The sequence below is a fragment of the Acinonyx jubatus genome, chromosome A1 (genome assembly GCF_027475565.1).
Source record: "Acinonyx jubatus isolate Ajub_Pintada_27869175 chromosome A1, VMU_Ajub_asm_v1.0, whole genome shotgun sequence".
NCBI lineage: Eukaryota > Metazoa > Chordata > Mammalia > Carnivora > Felidae > Acinonyx > Acinonyx jubatus.
In genome coordinates this window covers 30,707,746-30,725,082 of record NC_069380.1, presented here as the reverse complement: position 1 = coordinate 30,725,082, position 17,337 = coordinate 30,707,746, and the positions used below count along the sequence as shown (strand labels likewise).

Sequence of the window (17,337 nt, the reverse complement as noted above, 5' to 3'; positions counted from 1 at the left end):
GTTAAACGTGTGACTCTTGGGTTTGATTCAGGTCATGAGCTCAAGGTTTGTGAGTTTGAGCCCTGCGACAGGCTCTGTGCTGACAGTGTGGAGCCTGCTTGTGATTCTCTCTCCCTTTCTCTCTGCCCCTCCCCCACTCATGCTCGCTCTCTCTCTCTCTCTCTCTCAAAAATAAATAAACTTAAAAAATATATATATAAAAACTCTCAGCTAAGAGCTACACTGTGTATTTCAAGATTTGAGTTTACTTTGCTTGTCCTGCTTCATTGTTTTAAAAAAAAATCTGTAGTATTACCTGCATTGGTCCCGTTTTCTTAGCCTCTGGGTCTTAATTTTCTGTTACTCCCTTTTCATACATCACCTTGGCATTTAACACCAGGTGTAGTTTAACCCATGAGACACAACTGTGTCTTTGAGACCAAAGCAAGAGCACCCCTTTTCACTGCTGAAATTTCTGTATTAGGAAAGAAGCAAAGAAAAAGAATTTAAAACAATATATAAAGGACAAGCCATGAAGCCAGCTCAATTAAATGAGAGAATTAGCATTCCAATATTATCTACTTATTTGTTCCATAGAAAGAATATGGAACTGAAGTCAAGAAAACTATCCTCAAACTAAATATGCTACTAATTACTACTTCCTTTTATTTCATGTTTCTCACGGCCTTTGATCAGGGCTTTATTCAAAACTAGCTGTTCAAAATGATTGACATTTATGGAATAAACAAATTTAAGTTTATTCAGTGGCTACTTTTCTTCTGTGGTGGGTTTCTTTTCTGTAGGCTTCTTCTCAGTGGCTGGTTTCTTGGTAGCTGTAGCCTTTTCCCCACCAAAGGTTTCTTCTGCTTTTTAACACCAACAGCCTTATTCACCAAACAGGAATTACTACTTGCTATGGACTGTGCAATCATGTGACCTCAATAGACCTTGATTTCCACTGATGCTGAATTGTTGAAGGAATGTTCTAGATCCTCAGAGGGATCTGTTAGTATAAAAGAGGGTTAGAGATGTAAAAGTCAATAAAATTATAAGGAAGAGTTCTTAAGAATTAATGATCATATTCATTATTGCCCATTTTCCTTTTGGACTATTTATTTTTCTGTTGGCATAATACTTGTTTTACTTTTTTCAAAAGACATTTACCTGTGGAGTATTGGGTGTTAGAGAGAGAGAGAGAGAGAGAGAGAGAGAGAGAGATGTAGAGAGATGAGAGAGAAATTATGGGGAGATGGTGAGGAAAAGAGGGGAGGGAGAGGAGAGCTATTTCTAGGTTCCAGCACATAACACAAATTTATGGCCTAATTTATTTATTATTGAAAATGTATTATTAAATTGAATGAGCAGAGCACATACATTGCTATTGCTGGAGGCAACCATAAGTCATATTCTGACAGGTTACATGTATTTAATGCAACTATTTATTTTTTATACATGAGAAATGAATAATTTCTTTAGTAATTGCCAAATTATACACTTCCTGAAATGCATGGAATCTTCTTAGGGAAATACATTTACCAAAATGTCATGTGAATTTATGCATATTTCAAGGCAGATTCAGAGAAAATATGTATAACAGCTTCCTAACTTCCTTTCCAAAGGGTGACATGAAAGGATAGCTTCCATTTTATTATATTACTTTTGTACAGGTTTAAAATTGTTTAATGTTTTGCATATTTCAATAAAACATACCCAAAATAAAATAGAGGCTAAATATATAGTCATACAGCTATTATGCAGTAATAAGGTAAAAATTTTTGAAGATTTTTGTTTTCTCTTTTTTTTTCTCATTATTTTGGGGGTGGAGTAGGATAAATCTATTCATTTCGTTTCACAATTTCCTAAAGATATTTGATAAAGAAAAGTGATCTTTGTAGCATTTTAACTGTGCCCTATGGGACTCATCAATTGACACTCGACCAGAAAAATTAGCATAACCCTTTTACGAAAAGTCAGTAATCTGAAACTAAAAGTGAAAAATTAATTTACTTTCTGGAATGCCTATGCTTCTAGGGGTGTGAAGTAATTTATAGCTAAGTTTGACGACCTGGTATTTTTCAGTGTCATAATATGAATTAGGGGGATAGGGTAGTGTATAATAGAACAGATCCTGAGAAAAAAAATTCTAGTGAATAACTCTATTTTATCTCTGGTAAATTTTAGTCCCATAATACAAAGCCTCAACATCCACTACCTCAGGGAATAAATTACTATTTAGTCTTTGGCTTTTAGGCAAGAGAGGAGACTATTCTTCAGGATAATATATTAGACATAAGATTGAAATATTCTCAGAAATGTATTCTTTCAAAATTTATGTTTTCAAAGAAGTATTCAAAGTTCTGGGCTTTTTTTTTTCTTTCCCAGAGTCATTTGGAATACTTGGTTGAGCTTCACTGAACCTCAGTCTCTTACTCATTTTAATGCCTATCCATACACTGAGTGTATCTCATGCAGGGGCTCTGACAATGGATTCAAATGCATTTAAATACATAGCATGTCCTTCCTATCTCACGTTCCATCCTTGTCATAAAATCTTATAGTCCATTGTTAATTTTTTTTTATTTTTATAGACTTCTAGGCATTATAACTCCTTTTCTTAACTGTCTCTAAAACTTCCAGAAAGAATAATTAAAACAAATTGACAAGAGTTCACTTAGGTGGAATGTCAGTGAGTCACAAAGAAATAATTGAATTTCTGTCCACACTTTGTGTGTTTACCTGGTAACCGTGGTACTATGCACAAATGAAAATCTCAAAAACATCCATTAGTGTTTTGTAAGTGTAAGATAGTTCTATTTCAGGACTGATAGAGTGGTTCTACATCCAAGTCAGAGCAAACTTTTTCTAGCAAGGTCATTTTACAGTGCCAATGATGCAAAAAGGAATCTGTCCTTATAAAGTCCTCCCAGAGCTGGCTTTCTTAACTAGATATTAATTCGTTAATTTTAGTAAGTATAATTGAGCACCTACTGTGTACACCTAGGTGCTCAAAGGGGGAAGCAAAGAGAATCTGCCTTTGGAGACATTTATATAAACAAGAAATTATACCTCCATAAACATGAGAAAAATAAGGTATATTTTACTGCCATGAGAGGGAAATGGTAACACATTGTGGACAGTCGTGGGTTGAAAATATTTCATCTAGACAGGCAAACAGGAGGAAGGGATAGGTTATGGGGCAGGGGATAAGGGCATTTCAGGCAGAAGTCATAGAGTGTAAGCAAAGGCAGAAAAGGTAAAAAGCACATGTAAGGGAAAAGTGAAGGAAAATAATAAGGTGGGGGATGGCTTTAAATTTTGATTTAGCTGGACTATCAGTAGCTCTGAATATGATGTTAAATAAGATATGGCTTGAGTCTAGCTACCTGTGAAAAGCTATTTTCCTTCCTTCACAACTCTGGATGGCATGTTACTTTGTTTTGCATCACCAGAGGGGAAAATCAAGCACAATTTAATTTAGCAAGTCTTTATTAGGAATTTACAATGGGCAGCACTCCATTTGGGTTATAGAACACAAGCAGAAGGAATAAGACTAACACAGTGATGTGACAACCAGCAGGCTAAAAGTGAAAGAGAATCCACTCAGGATGCATACCCTAATCATAGCTGCTGGAGTTTTCACCCTCATAGTCTAAATCATTGGTACTTAACATCAGAAAACAAATATAGTTATATCAACATATTATTTTAGTTTTGTGCAAGCATGTATACTGTGTTTGTTTAGCAAACACAATTACTGTAAACTTTTATCTCCGCTAGTGTGTTTGATGCCTTCCTATAGCTGTGAATTAAAAGAAACTTAAGTATCATTAAGGAAAAGTAACTTCACCAGGTTGGCTCTGTCAGCATTTGCTGTTTGAGTGCTGATAGGAAAGTTACCCAGACGAATGCTCCTTAAACTCATGTGTTTCAAACTTTGGTGTGCAACAGATTCATGCAAGGTACTTGCTGAAAATACAGCTTCTTTGTTCCCTGCCCTGGATTTTCATTCAGCATTCCTTAACAGAAGAATCCAGAGGTTCTAGAATCCAGAGATTTTGCCGGAGGTGATCTGCAGATCATAATTTGAGAAATATAGCTTCATAAACTCTGTGTATGCAGACAGTCTCCCACCAATGAACTATCCATCCAGGAAAAAAAATAGTAAAATTATTTGTCTACATGATTGAAAGTAAAAATGATAACTCTAGTGACTTCTATCTAGAATTCCTCTTTCACTCTTATGTATTCTTTCTAAGAGAGCAGATAGGTTTCATCCAATCTGCTGGTAATGACGGATAAGAAGTTCCTGCAATCCTGGCTTGTAAATGATTGTGGCGCTGATCAGGTTTTTCTGGAAGAAAAACATGTTATGGTCAATTCGCCTTGCCTGCAGTGAATGGCAGAACTGTATCATGTAGGGTGAAATCCCTGTGTGTCTTCACTTTTCTAACATGTGCTTTGTGTTCCTTTGTGTTTAGCCATTTTTCTTTCTTGTCTTCTGAGACTTGGCAATTGTTTCTTCTTTTTATTTTTCTTGTTGATCTTCTCTAAGTCTTTGTTCTTTCCTCTTTGCCTAGAAATATTTGCTCTTAATGCAGTAACCTAACCATTTCTCAGCCTGACTATTCAACTTCTCTCTGATGGGGGCCCTGAGTATGTATGCAGAGTATCTCCCAACTTGTCCAATACCCGCTCCCCTACCCCTGATCACAGCAGGGCTCTCGCCTCACTGCCCTCCAATTTTCATAGCCATAGCCCTGTCCCTTCTCTGTTTTTGCACACTCTTCCCCAGTCTTAAAGGCCCTTTACCTTTCTCTCTCCTCTCCCTGGAATAATTCTAATTCTGTCTCAAGGCCCAGATCAAGTAGTAGTTACTGGTTTGTTTCTGTCCAGCTGAGTGGAAAAACTGTTTAAATTTGAAACAACATAGTGATGCAGATTTTTACCTCTGCTGTGCCAGCATGATGGCAAAAAAGCTATATATAATTGGAAAATAAAGTCAAATAAATGACATCTTTGGTGATAAAAGATTGAAATATATAAAACCATTATTGCTACTTAGTTGAAAATGGTTCAGATCAATGCTGGAATACAATTTAGTTAAGCAACTAGAAGCTCATCTTATAAACAGTTCTTAATCTGAAACAGTATTTTGTGCAGATCATAATATATAATTATGTATTACATATGTGTGTTCATCTGTAGATATATATATTATAAATATACATACACTACAATAGGGAGTATTGGATGAAAACTGAGATTTTAATAGCAGCAATTTCATTACTACTCTTGAAAAATATATCTTTCAAGAGGGGAAGGAACGGAAGGAAGAAAGAACAATGTCTTGAAAATTAATTTAGTTTATGCCTAGGCTTCTATGATAAAATTAGGTACCTGCTTTACTTAGACATTTAGCTTGATATCTATAAAATCTGTTTTCTCTTTATCCCTTTCTAGCACTTGATAATAACAAAAATAAAGGGCTTATAAAAGTATAGAAGATAAGGGCTTACAAATGTATACAGTAAAAACAATTATAGCATATGGACACAAAGGAAGTTCTTTATCCTCTGCCCACCTTCAATGCCAAGGATCCATTTAGTGAAGATTCAGACTTTGAAAAAAAAAATGACTTGCCTGTAAAATATGATCAGTCTCCTTTCACCCAAGATTCACTTTGGAACTTCTGATTCATTATGACATTTTTACAGAGTTCTTTCTTTTAATTGTGTATGTTCACACTTGGGTTTTTAGGTATCTCTGAACTTATCACTTAAAAGGCCTTTATAATAGTCATTCAAAATTAATGAATCAAATGCTGTGAGCACATGGATTTCTGAAGAACATTTAAAAAAAGGCCAGGCTTTAAAAGTCAAGGATGATAAGAAAGAGGATCAACTAAGTGCTATAGCCAATAATCCAACTCACTCCTTAATGCTTCTGAATTTAAAATTAGAAGTGTTTCACTACACCTGAATTACTTGAATTACTTCGGTCCAGATAAGTAATTCCAATAGATCAACCTTGGAGATAATCCTCTAACTTTAAATTTAGACTCACTGAAATGTCTGCTCTCCTCAAAATACCATTTTATAGGTTGAAGATGTTGTCCCTAAGAAGATCTAAGGAGCTTTAAGATGAGAAACAGATGAGATCTGTTACATCGCATGCATAATATGTTTGACTCACTTCTCAAAAAGTTTCACATTTTATGTGGTTATACAGTTAAAATGTAATTCACAGGACTCTTCATTATACTTGTATCATTCTAAAGAGGAGTGGTAGAAATAAGAGTTATCATAGTGTTATGACGGTGAAGGAAACTAATTAGCTTAGGTCAGAGGATAAAAAGCAGAATGGTAAGCATTTACCATACATGAAAAGAAAGGAAGAGATAGATTTCATGAAGCAATAGATCAAAGGAATAAAACCCAGTCTGAGTTAAGTTCATTGCTAACACAATTCCACTTAATGCAGTAAAGCAAATGAAAAATCAATTAACTAGAAAGGATTTTACTTTATCTCCAACATACTCACCATTTCCACTCTCCAATGACTTATCAAATTTGCATAAGTAAAAGTCATAATTAATGTAGACATAGAATACACAACCATAGTTTTCCTCAGGGATCATGCAATGTCAAAAACTGTTAGAGATGTTAGTTAACACTTCAAGACATCCCTGTAGTACCCATGGGTAAAATGCAAAGGGTGCAAAGCAATGTAAATAAATACACGGAAGAGCAAATCAGACAAAGATGGGTAAAATTGATATGTAGGACAATCTCCTACAATATATGTTTAACAAGCTACTTCAAAGGCTAGGTGTATAATCTTTAAAGATTATATCTGAGAAAAGAATTCTATTGTCAACATGGTTAAAAGTAGGAAATTATTACATGATCTTACACAGTTTTAAAAATAAATAACAGAGTCTGGTACAATATGGACAATACATTAAGTTGATTACTTCAGTTTCTACATCAGTAACGTAAAAAAAACCAGCAAATGTTCTTTAATGTTCCTCATAGTTTTGCTCTTTCTCTTGGACACTCAGAATTCTCAGAAAGCTCTGAAGGCACATCACATATTCATACTCACTCCTCACAACTGTGGTGTCAAATGTAGCCTCAGTTTACCTTCATTAAGGTAACATCCATGTTTTACTTCTTACAACAATGCTTTGCCTTCAAAATGGGATGCCTCTCTGTCCCATTTGGCAATCAAAGTCCCTTTTTTCTGGGTTAGTTCAAGTGCATTTATCTGAAAAATTTGTCCACACTAATAATCAATCATGGGCTAATGGGTCATCTTTGAAAATAGATCTCCACTATAACATCAGGTATATCTAGGCATTATTTTAATTTGTGGATTAGTGAATTGATTTCATACACTGTATTAGAACACATATGTTAAAGAAGCTGTTTAATGTATTTTCTTTTTTTAATGTTTATTTATTTTTGAGACAGAGAGAGACAGAGCATGAACGGGGGAGGGTCAGAGAGAGAGGGAGACACAGAATCTGAAACAGACTCCAGGCTCTGAGCGGTCAGCACAGAGCCCGACACGGGGCTCGAACTCACGGACCGCGAGATCATGACCTGAGCCGAAGACAGACGCTCAACCGACTGAGCCACCCAGGCTCCCCCAAACTGTTTAATATATTTTCAAAGGGCATTTCAGATGACAGCAAAAATAGAGCATAACAAAACAGAATGGATACAAACATCCTGCCTCAAGTTATGAAGTGTAACAGTGGTCAGGGGCAAATCACCTTGGAAAATTCATAAAACCCAAGAAACTTTGAGGTGATAATAAATCTGATAAGTTTTCAGAAGACCTCTACATAGATATGAAGTAATTTCCAAGGAATCCACTTTTGCAACTAATCATTCCATCCCTATAACTCACAAATCCTTAACTAAAATAATCTGAACTTTTAAAAATTTATGTTTGCATCTGTGGGATTCATGACAGTCAATATCTACTAATGGAGGTATTCAGAAATGAGAAACCTGAATATGAAGATTTTTTAAAAATCATTATTTTTAAATGCCCACATAAATAACAGTGTTATATTAGTTTCAGGTGATTCAGTAATTCTATAATTACTCAGTGCTCACTAATATGAATGTACTTTTTAAAAAAATAAGTGTATTCTTTAAACCCATCACCTATTTCACCTGTCCCCTCACCCACCTCCCTTCTGATAACCATCAGTTTGTTCTCTCTTGATTTTCTGTGTGTGTCTTTGTTTCCTTTGCTCCTTTGTTTTGTTTCTTAAATTCTACATATGAGTAAAGTCATATGGTGTTGGTCTTTCTCTGACTGAATATTTCACTTAAAGTTATACTCTTTAGATCCATCCATGCTGTTCCAAATGGCAAGATTCCATTCTGTTTTATGGCTGAATAATATTCCATTGTATATATAGACCACTATATTGGGCTACTTCCATAGTTTGACTATTGTAAGTAAATAATGCTTAAACACAGGGGTGAATGTGTCCCTTGGAATTAGTGTTTTTGTATTTTTTAGGTAAATACCCAGTAGTGCAATGACTGGAAAACAGGGTAGTTCTATTTTTAACTTTTGGAGGAAACTCCACAATATTTTCCCCAATGGCCACACCAGTTTGCATTCCCACCAACAATTCAAGAGGGGTCACTTTTTTTTGAATCCTTGCCAACACTTGTTGTTTCTTATGTTTTTGATTTTAGCCATTCTGACAGGTGTGGGGTAATATCACATTGTGCTTTTGATTTGCATTTTCCTGAAGATGATTGATGTTGAGCATATTTTCATGTATGTGTTGGCCTTCTATATGTCTTCTTGGAAGAAATGTCTGTCCATGTCTCCTGTCCATTTTTAAATTGGATTATTTGTTTTTTGGTGTTGAGTTGTAGAAGTACTTCATATATTTTGGATACTAACCCTTTATCAGCTATGTCATTTGCAAATATCTTCTCCCATTCCTTAGGGTATCTTTTAGTTTTGTTGACAGTTTTCTTCACTGTTATGAAGCTTTGTATTTTGATGTAATCCCTATAGTTTGTTTTTGCTTTTATTTCCTTTGCCTCAGGGAACATATCTAGAAAAATGTTGCTATGGCTGATGCCAGAGAAATTACTGCCTGTGTTCTTTTCTAGCATTTTTATGGTTTCAGGTCCTGTATTTAGGTCTTTAATCCATTTTGAGTTTATTTTTGTGTATGGTCTAGGAAAGGAGTCCAATTTCATTTTTTGGCATGTGGCTGTCTACTTTTTCCATTTTTCCCAGCACCAATTTGTTGAAGAGAACTGTCTTTTTCCCATTGTATATTTATACCTCCTTCACTGAATATTAATTGACCATATAATGAAGGCTTTATTTCTAGGTTTTCTGTTCTATTGATGTATGTGTCTATTTTTATGCCTGTATCATAGCGTTTTGATTACTACCACTTTGTAATATAGCTTGAAGTCTGGAATTGTGATATCTCCAGTTTTGTTTTTTTTCAAGATTTCTTTGGCTATTTAGGGTCTTTTATGGCTCCATGAAAATTTTAGGATTGTTTGTTCTAGTTCTGTGAGAAATGTTGTTGGTATTTTGATAGGGATTGCATTAAATTTGTAGATTGCTTTAGGTCGCATAGACGTTTTAACATTTGTTCTTCCAATCCATGAACATGGAATTTCTTTCCATTTGTTTGTGTCATCTTCAGTTTCTTTACTCAATGTTTTATTGTTTTCAGAGTACAAGCCTTTCATTTCTTTGGTTAAGTTTATTCCTAGGTATCTTATTATTTTTGGTACAATTTTAAATAGGATTGTTTTCTTAATTTCACTGTATAGAACTACAACAGATTTCTGTCCATTGAAGTTGTTTCAACTTCACTGAATTAATTTATCAGTTTTAGTAGTTCTTTGGTAGAGTTAACAGGGTTTTCAGTATATAGCTCCATGTCTTCTGCAAGTAGTGAGAGTTTTACTTCTTCCTTGCCAATTTGGATGCCTTTTATTTCTTTATGTTGTCCAACAGCCGTGGCTAGGACGTCTAGTACTATGTTGAATGTAAGCATTGAGAGTGGACAACCTTGTCTTATTCCTGACCTTAGGGGAAAAGTTCTCAGTTTTTCTCCATTGAGTATGATTTTTATGTGGGTTTTTCATATAAGGCCTTTAATATTTTGAGGTATGTTCCCTCTAGACCTACTTTTTAAAGGCTTCTTCTGTATCTATTAGAATGATCATATAGCTTTTATTCTTACTCTTGTTCCTGTGATGTATTGTGTTGTTTGATTTATGAACATTGAACCACCCTTGCATTCTGGAAATAAATCACAATTGGTGGGATCCTATGATGAATGATTTTTTAAATGTATTGCTGAATTTGGTTTGCTATTATTTTTTGAGGATTTTTGCATCTATGTTAATCAGAGATATTTGCCCGTTCTCTCTCTCTCTCTCTCTCTCTCTTTTTTTTTTTTTGGTAATGTCTTTGCCTGATTTTGGAATCAGGGTGATATTGGCCTCATAGAATGAATATGGAAGTTTTCCTTCCTCTTCTATTTTTGGAATAGTTTTTAGAAGAATATATATATATATATATATATATATATATATATATATATATACACACACACATATATATATATGTATATATATTTAATTTTATTTAACATACAGTGCAGTATTGGTTTCAGAAGTAGAATTCAATGATTCATAACTTACATACAACACCCAGTGCTCATCACAACAAGCGCCTTCCTTAATACTCATTGCCCATCTAGCCCATCTCCCATTCATCTCCCTCCATCAACTCTGTTTGTTTTCTATTGTTAAGAGTCCCTTGTGGTTTGTTTTCCTTTATTCTCCCTCACCTCTTTTCATATGTTCATTTGTTTTATTACTTATATTCCCCATATGAGTGAAATCATTTGGTATTTGTCTTTCTGTTTGACTTATGTTATCTACCATAATACTTTCTGGCTCCACCTTGCAAATGCCAAGATTTCATTCCTTTTGATGGCCGAGTAATATTCCATTGTGTATATATGCCACATCTTTTTTATGCATTCATCTGTTGATGGACATTTGGGCTTTCTCCATAGTTTGGCTATTGTTGATAATGCTGCTATATATGCCCAGGTGCATGTACCCCTATAACTCTGCATTTGTGTGTCCTTTGGGTAAATAGCTAATAGTGTAATTACTAGACTATAGGGTTGTTCTATTTTTAGTTTTTTTGAGGAACCTCCATACTGTTCTCCAGAATGGCTGCACCAGTTTGTATTCCCACCAGCAGTGCAAGAAGGTTCCCCTTTCTCCACATCCTTTCCAACACCTGTTTTCTTGTGTTGTTAATTTTAGCCATCCTGACAGGTGTGAGGTTGTATCTCATCGTGGTTTTGATTTGTATGTCCTTAATGATGAGTGATGTTGAGCATATTTTAATGTGTCTGTTGGCCATGTACATGTCTTCTTTGGAAAAGTGTCTATTCATTTCTTCATCGGATTATTTGTTTTTTTGGGTGTTAAGTTTGGTAAGTTCTTTATAGATTTTGGATAGCAACCCTTTATCCAATATGTCATTTGCAAATATCTTCTCCCATAGGAGTTGTTTTGTTGATTGTTTCCTTCACTGTGCAAAAGCTTTTTATCTTGATGTTTGCTTTTGCTTTGCTTGCCTTCGGTTACATATCTAGTAAGAAGCTGCTCCAAATGAAGTCAAAGAGGTTGCTGCCTGTGTTCTCCTCTAGGATTTTGAAGGTTCCCTGTCTCACATTTAGGTCTTTCACCCATTTTGAATTTATTTTTGTGTAAGAAAGTGGTTCAGTTTCATTCTTGTGCATGTTACTGTCCAACTCCATTTGTTGAAGACACAGTCTTTTTCCCATTGGATATACTTCCCTGCTTTGTCGAAGATTAGTTGACCATATAGTTTTGCTTCCTTTAGTATTACTATAGGGTAGTATAGTGGTAGTATCCCTTTGCTTTTGTTTACCTGGAGTGTCTTAATTTCTCATTTATTTATTTTTTTATTTCATACTCAAGTTTTATGGTCTTTTTCTTTATAAAGGAGAGACCGCATGCTTCATATTCACTGTAACAATCTGAATACAACATTGATAGGCTTATAACTTATTTTCTGGTTATTGAGCTATTCAAATTTTCTATTTCTTCTTGATTGGATTTTGGAAGGCTGTATATTTGAAGGAATTTATCCATTTCTTCCAGGTTGTCCAATTTGTCGCTGTAATTTTTAAATGTTTGCTTATTTTGAGAGAGACGGAGAGGAGGGATAGGCAGAGAGAGCATGGGAGAGAATCATAAGCAGGCTCCACACTGTCACTGCAGAGCCCCATGCCGGGCCTGAACCCATGAACCATGAGATCATGACCTGAGGCAAAATCAAGAGTTGGACACTTAACCAACTGAGCCACCCAGGCACCCTGGCATAATTATTTAAATAATATTCTTACACATCTGCTTGTATTTATATGGTGTTGGCTATTATTTCTCCTGTTTCATGAGTGATTGTGTTTATTGGGGTCCTGGCTCCTGCTCTTCCTCATCCTCTACCCTTCCCCTTCTTTTTGTCTTTCTTCTGAGTCTGGCTAGAGGTAATCAATTTTTTTGACCTTTTCAAAGAACTAGCTCCTGTTTGCATTGACCCTTTCTACTGCCTTTTTTTTTTTTTTTTAAGTTTCTATTTCATTTATTTCTACTCTAATCTTTATTCCTTCTTTCTGCTCATTTTGGGTTTTGTTATCGTTTATCTAGCTCCCTGAGGTATCCAGTTAGGTTGTTAGAGATTTTGTTGTTTATTGAGGTAGACCTGCTTTGCTACAAACCTCCTTCTCAGAACTGCTTGTACTGCATCCCATAGATTTTGCACCATTATGTTTTCATTTTCATTTGTTCTCATGTGATTGTTTATTCCTTCTTCAATTTCTTGGTTGACTCCCATTCATTGTTTAGTAGCATGTGATTTAACATTCATGTATTTGTGCTCTTTCCAGATTTTTTTCTTGTGCTTTATATCTAGTTTCATAGAATTGCGGTCAGAAAAGATGCATAGTGTAATTTCAATCCTTTGACTTTGTTGAGACTTGTTTTGTGACCTAATATGTGATCTATTCTGGAGAATGTTCCATGTGCACTTAAAAAGAATGTGTATTCTGCTGTTTTAGGATGGAATATTATGAATAGATATGTGTTAGAGCCATCTGTTCCAGTGTGTTATTCAAATCCACTATTTCCTTGTCGATTCTATGTAGATGATCTGTCCATCGATGTAAGTGGGGGTGTTAACTTCCTTTACTATTATTGTATTACTATTGACTAGTTCATTTACATTTGTTATTAACTACTTTATATATTTGGGTGATCCCATGTTGGGTGCATAAATATTTGTAATTGGTATGCTTTCTTGTTGGATTATCCCCTCTATGATTATATAGTTCCTCTTTGTCGCTTGTTGCAGTCTTTGTGTTCAAGTGTATTTTGTCCTATATAAATATTACTACTTGAGCTTTCTTTTGACAACCATTTGCATGACAAATGCTTCTCTATCCCCTTACTTTCAATCTGCAGGTGGCTTTTGGACTGAAATGAGTCTCTTCTAGGGTCTTGTTTTTATACACTCTCATTTGGGAGATATTCCGTTGGATTCTCATTTTGTCTAACTGTGTCTGTTTCTGTGTGTTAGGAAAGTCAGCTACATCTCTTGATCTTGAAGGTAAAGGCCTTGTGGGGAAGAGGTCCTGTAGTGACCTACAGTGGAGTGTCTCCTCTTCCCCAGGGCCTGGCACTTGAGGGAGCATCTCCTATGTGTGCTGAGTGTACTCTTTTCCCTTCAGTCCAGTTGTCTGGAGAAGCTCACTATGCCTGTTGTGGGCCCTGTTTGGTCCCTGGCTATATGGGGCAGGTTTTAACAAGGGGTGTGCTAGTCTGCTTGTGCTAGTCCACCACTGCTGCTGGAACTGAAGCCCTGCAAAGTGTACAGGTCAGGAGACAAGGTGTTGGTGGGGGTTTGTGCTGGTCTTCTCAGGAAGAGGTCCTCAGTGCCAGGACTGAAGAAATTGTAATTGGCAGAGGCAGATCTTTGGAAGTTTAGGGCTTCATGGAAGAAAATTCGGTAGGGAGTGTTAGCCCTGTGCTGGTTCCTGCAGGTGGCTATGTGTTTACATTGGGGGGTGGGGGAGGGAAATGTCATCTAGCTCCTTTGTTCCTGCAGCAGTCTCATGGTGATCCCTGCCTCTAACTGCCAGCTCTGAGATGAGTAAACAATCTCCCTCCCTTCTGCCCCAGTCATTTTTCAAACTGCTGCTTCCTCACTGTGTCTCCTCTGGCTGTTTGTCCTGCTGTCTCTTTAGGGGCAGGAACTTGGCTTCCTCAAGACTCTCACAGAGCCTAGCCCACTTAATTTTTGAATTGCAAGTTTTAAGTCTTCCTGATTGTAAGAACTCACAAAATTCAGCCCTTCTTGCTTTTAAAGCCAAATATGATGGGGATTTGTCGTCCCCATTTGGGCTCCCCAGTATGATAATCTATTTCTGTGCCCTTCTCTGTGCCACTCGCTCCCTTTTCACCCTGGATGGCCATGGTCCATTTTGCTCCCAAACTGCATCTCCCCCTTCTTATCTTTTTGGTGTAGTTTCTTCTCTATCTTTAGTTGTGGAGTTTGTTTTGCCAGTCTTTGAATCATTTCTTTTGGGTTTTGCCAATGTGAGTGTTATCTAGGTATACCAGAAGGTCCAGGGGGGCTTAGGGTCCTCCTATCCTGCCATCTTCTCATGGTGCCCTGAAGATTTTTTAATAAGAAAAATTTTCACCAGAACTATGATATCCACAATTAATACTCTGAACCAAGGCATGAAGCAAAACAAAGCACCACCTAGTAATCTGTAATCCAGGATTCACAGAGGTGGATATGGGACATATTTGCCAGGGATGAATAAAATGCATTACGGAAATTTCAAAGTAATGAAAAGCATAACAAAAAAGAATGTTAACAAAGTGATCTATTTCCACTATTGCCCAAAATTATAAAAATAGTTGAAAATTTTATAAGTTGGTGAATATTTTACTCAGTACATGTTTTAAAATTAATGTAATATATTTGTAGGCTACCTTTTGCAAGAAGTTTTCTAAAGGCATATTGAAAAGAAGCTATTAGAAAAACATTCTAAGCAAATACATATGAAATAAGAATTCTTTGAGGAATTATAAAGAGGTAATAAGGAAATAGAAAATTACATAAAAATTTCAGAACATTAGTCTGAAGGTAAAGGCCACACTTCTATGTCTAAAGTAAGGCTTTTAAGTTTGCTCTTACTGCAACTTTGTTATGGGTAACCACTTTTTTTTCATTGAGTCTAAAAGGATTTTAGGAACAATATTTTAAAAATAATATAATTATCAAAATAATTTGATAACTATATATTTATATTAAAAATTAAAAAATGTAATGCATTTTAAGATAAGTGGTACTCTACATAAATAAGAAATGTTTTTAATTTTAGCTAATTCTTTCCTCTGTTTTTGTTTGTAAATAACATATTTTCACCATTGAATAAAATGTAATCTTTGATTTAGAAAAATCCTATGAAAACAGATAACTCTGCTGAGCTTTGTTGGCATAGCATTTGCTTATGAGAAAATAGCCAGACCCCTTTAACGCTTCATAATAGCAGTAATCTCCTCTGCAATGGTGGCCATTAAATTTATGAAAGTGTATACCATAAATATCACTAACTGGGAAAGACTACATCTTGAAACTCTTAATGTTTAAATCAATAGTAGTAATATAAATGTTTTTATGATTGAAAAATTTAATTCAAACTATAGTGCCTGTATGATTCATAATAAAAAAATAACTATAGAGACAACTTAGAAGTATCACATGGTGAACATTTCAAAAGTATGCCTAGTGTTCAAATTAAAATTGTAATTATCATTTTCAGAGGCAGGCAGGAAGGATGAGAGAATATTAGCCATTGCTTTCTTCACTTGTCATTAATAAGCATTATGCTTTTCATAATTTGAATAGACCCAAGGAGAGTACAATAAAATATATTTTATTTCATTTTGAAGTAAAAGTAAAACCATCTCATTAAGAAAATAATGTTATAATGACTAGAGAACAACTGTGCCTACATAACTTTATTGGGAGCAAAGGCCATCCTTAATAGACACAAAGTAAGTACATTACTGAAGCGATGGATTTTCTGCCATACGTTTTAAATTAAATCCAGTGTTGTCACTAAAAAGATACTACTTCAAGTCATTCACTAACTATAAGTATCAAAAGTTCTTGGAATAAAGAATCAGAGACAGAAGGAAGGATGTTCATGATTGTACAAGCATTCCCATAGTATGAGGGGTGTTCACTTCTGCCTGTGAAGGGACTCAAGTATTTTTGGGAAAACAACTTTTTGTTTTTGTTTTTAGACAAAACCTCTTGTCTTTATAAGGCATCCTGATGTTTATTATAATGTCATTAAGTATTAGGGTAATTCCTAAGAAATTGCCCCATTATTTATGTGCAAAATTTATAAAAGGGTCTTCAACCTGATCAAAATTTTCCTGTCAATGAGGATAAAGATGAATCCAATTTACTTTTAGGCATTTAATTTTCACCTAACCCAATATAAATATTTCCCCCTCTGCTTCACTGAGGTATAATTGACAAATAAATTGTAAGATATGTCAAGTGTACAAGGTGATGAATTGATATATGTATACATTGTGAAAGGATTTCCCCCAATGAGTCAATTAACAGATCCATCACTTCATATGCTTATATCTATCTATCATCAGTGGGAACACTTAACTTTAACTCACAGCAATTTTCTTTTTGTTAGCAAATCTTCTGATACTTTATTTTTTTTTATTTTAATTCCACTGTGGTTAACATACGGTGCTATATTAGTTTCAAGTGTACAATATAGTGATTCAACACTTCCATATATCACTCGGCGCAATTATCAAGATAATTGTACTCTTTTTTTAAAAACAATTTTTTTAATGTTTTTATTTATTTTTGAGACAGAGACAGAGCATGAGCAGGGGAGGGGCAGAGAGAGAGGGAGACACAGAATCTGAAACAGGCTCCAGGCTCTGAGCTGTCAGCACAGAGCCTGATGCGGGGCTCGAACTCACAGACTGTGAGGATGAGTGATGTTGAGCATCTTTTCACGTGTGTGTCGGTCATCTGAGCTGACATCTAAGCTGAAGTCAGACACTTAACCTACTGAGCCACCCAGGTGCCCCAAGATAATTGTACTCTTAATCCCCATCACCTATTTCAACCCATCCTCAACTCCACCTCTTCTCAGGTAACCATCTTTTTGTTCTCTATACTTAGGAG

The 17,337-nt window shown here is 35.4% G+C and overlaps 1 long non-coding RNA gene across 2 annotated transcripts in view; it reads right to left on the bottom strand.

The window, feature by feature from the left end:
* LOC106987290 (uncharacterized) overlaps positions 1–17,133 on the bottom strand; it is a 32,894-nt gene extending 15,761 nt beyond the window's left edge. The window contains exons 1-2 of one of the 2 annotated variants that reach the window (XR_001432184.3): positions 5,561–17,133; positions 296–454 (exon numbers count right to left, since the gene is read on the bottom strand). This is a non-coding gene — a long non-coding RNA (uncharacterized LOC106987290). Of the gene's footprint in view, positions 1–295; positions 3,758–5,560 lie in introns of those variants that run through there. The other variant, XR_008295756.1, reaches the window with a different exon arrangement.
* Between the last annotated feature and the right edge of the window lie 204 nt (positions 17,134–17,337).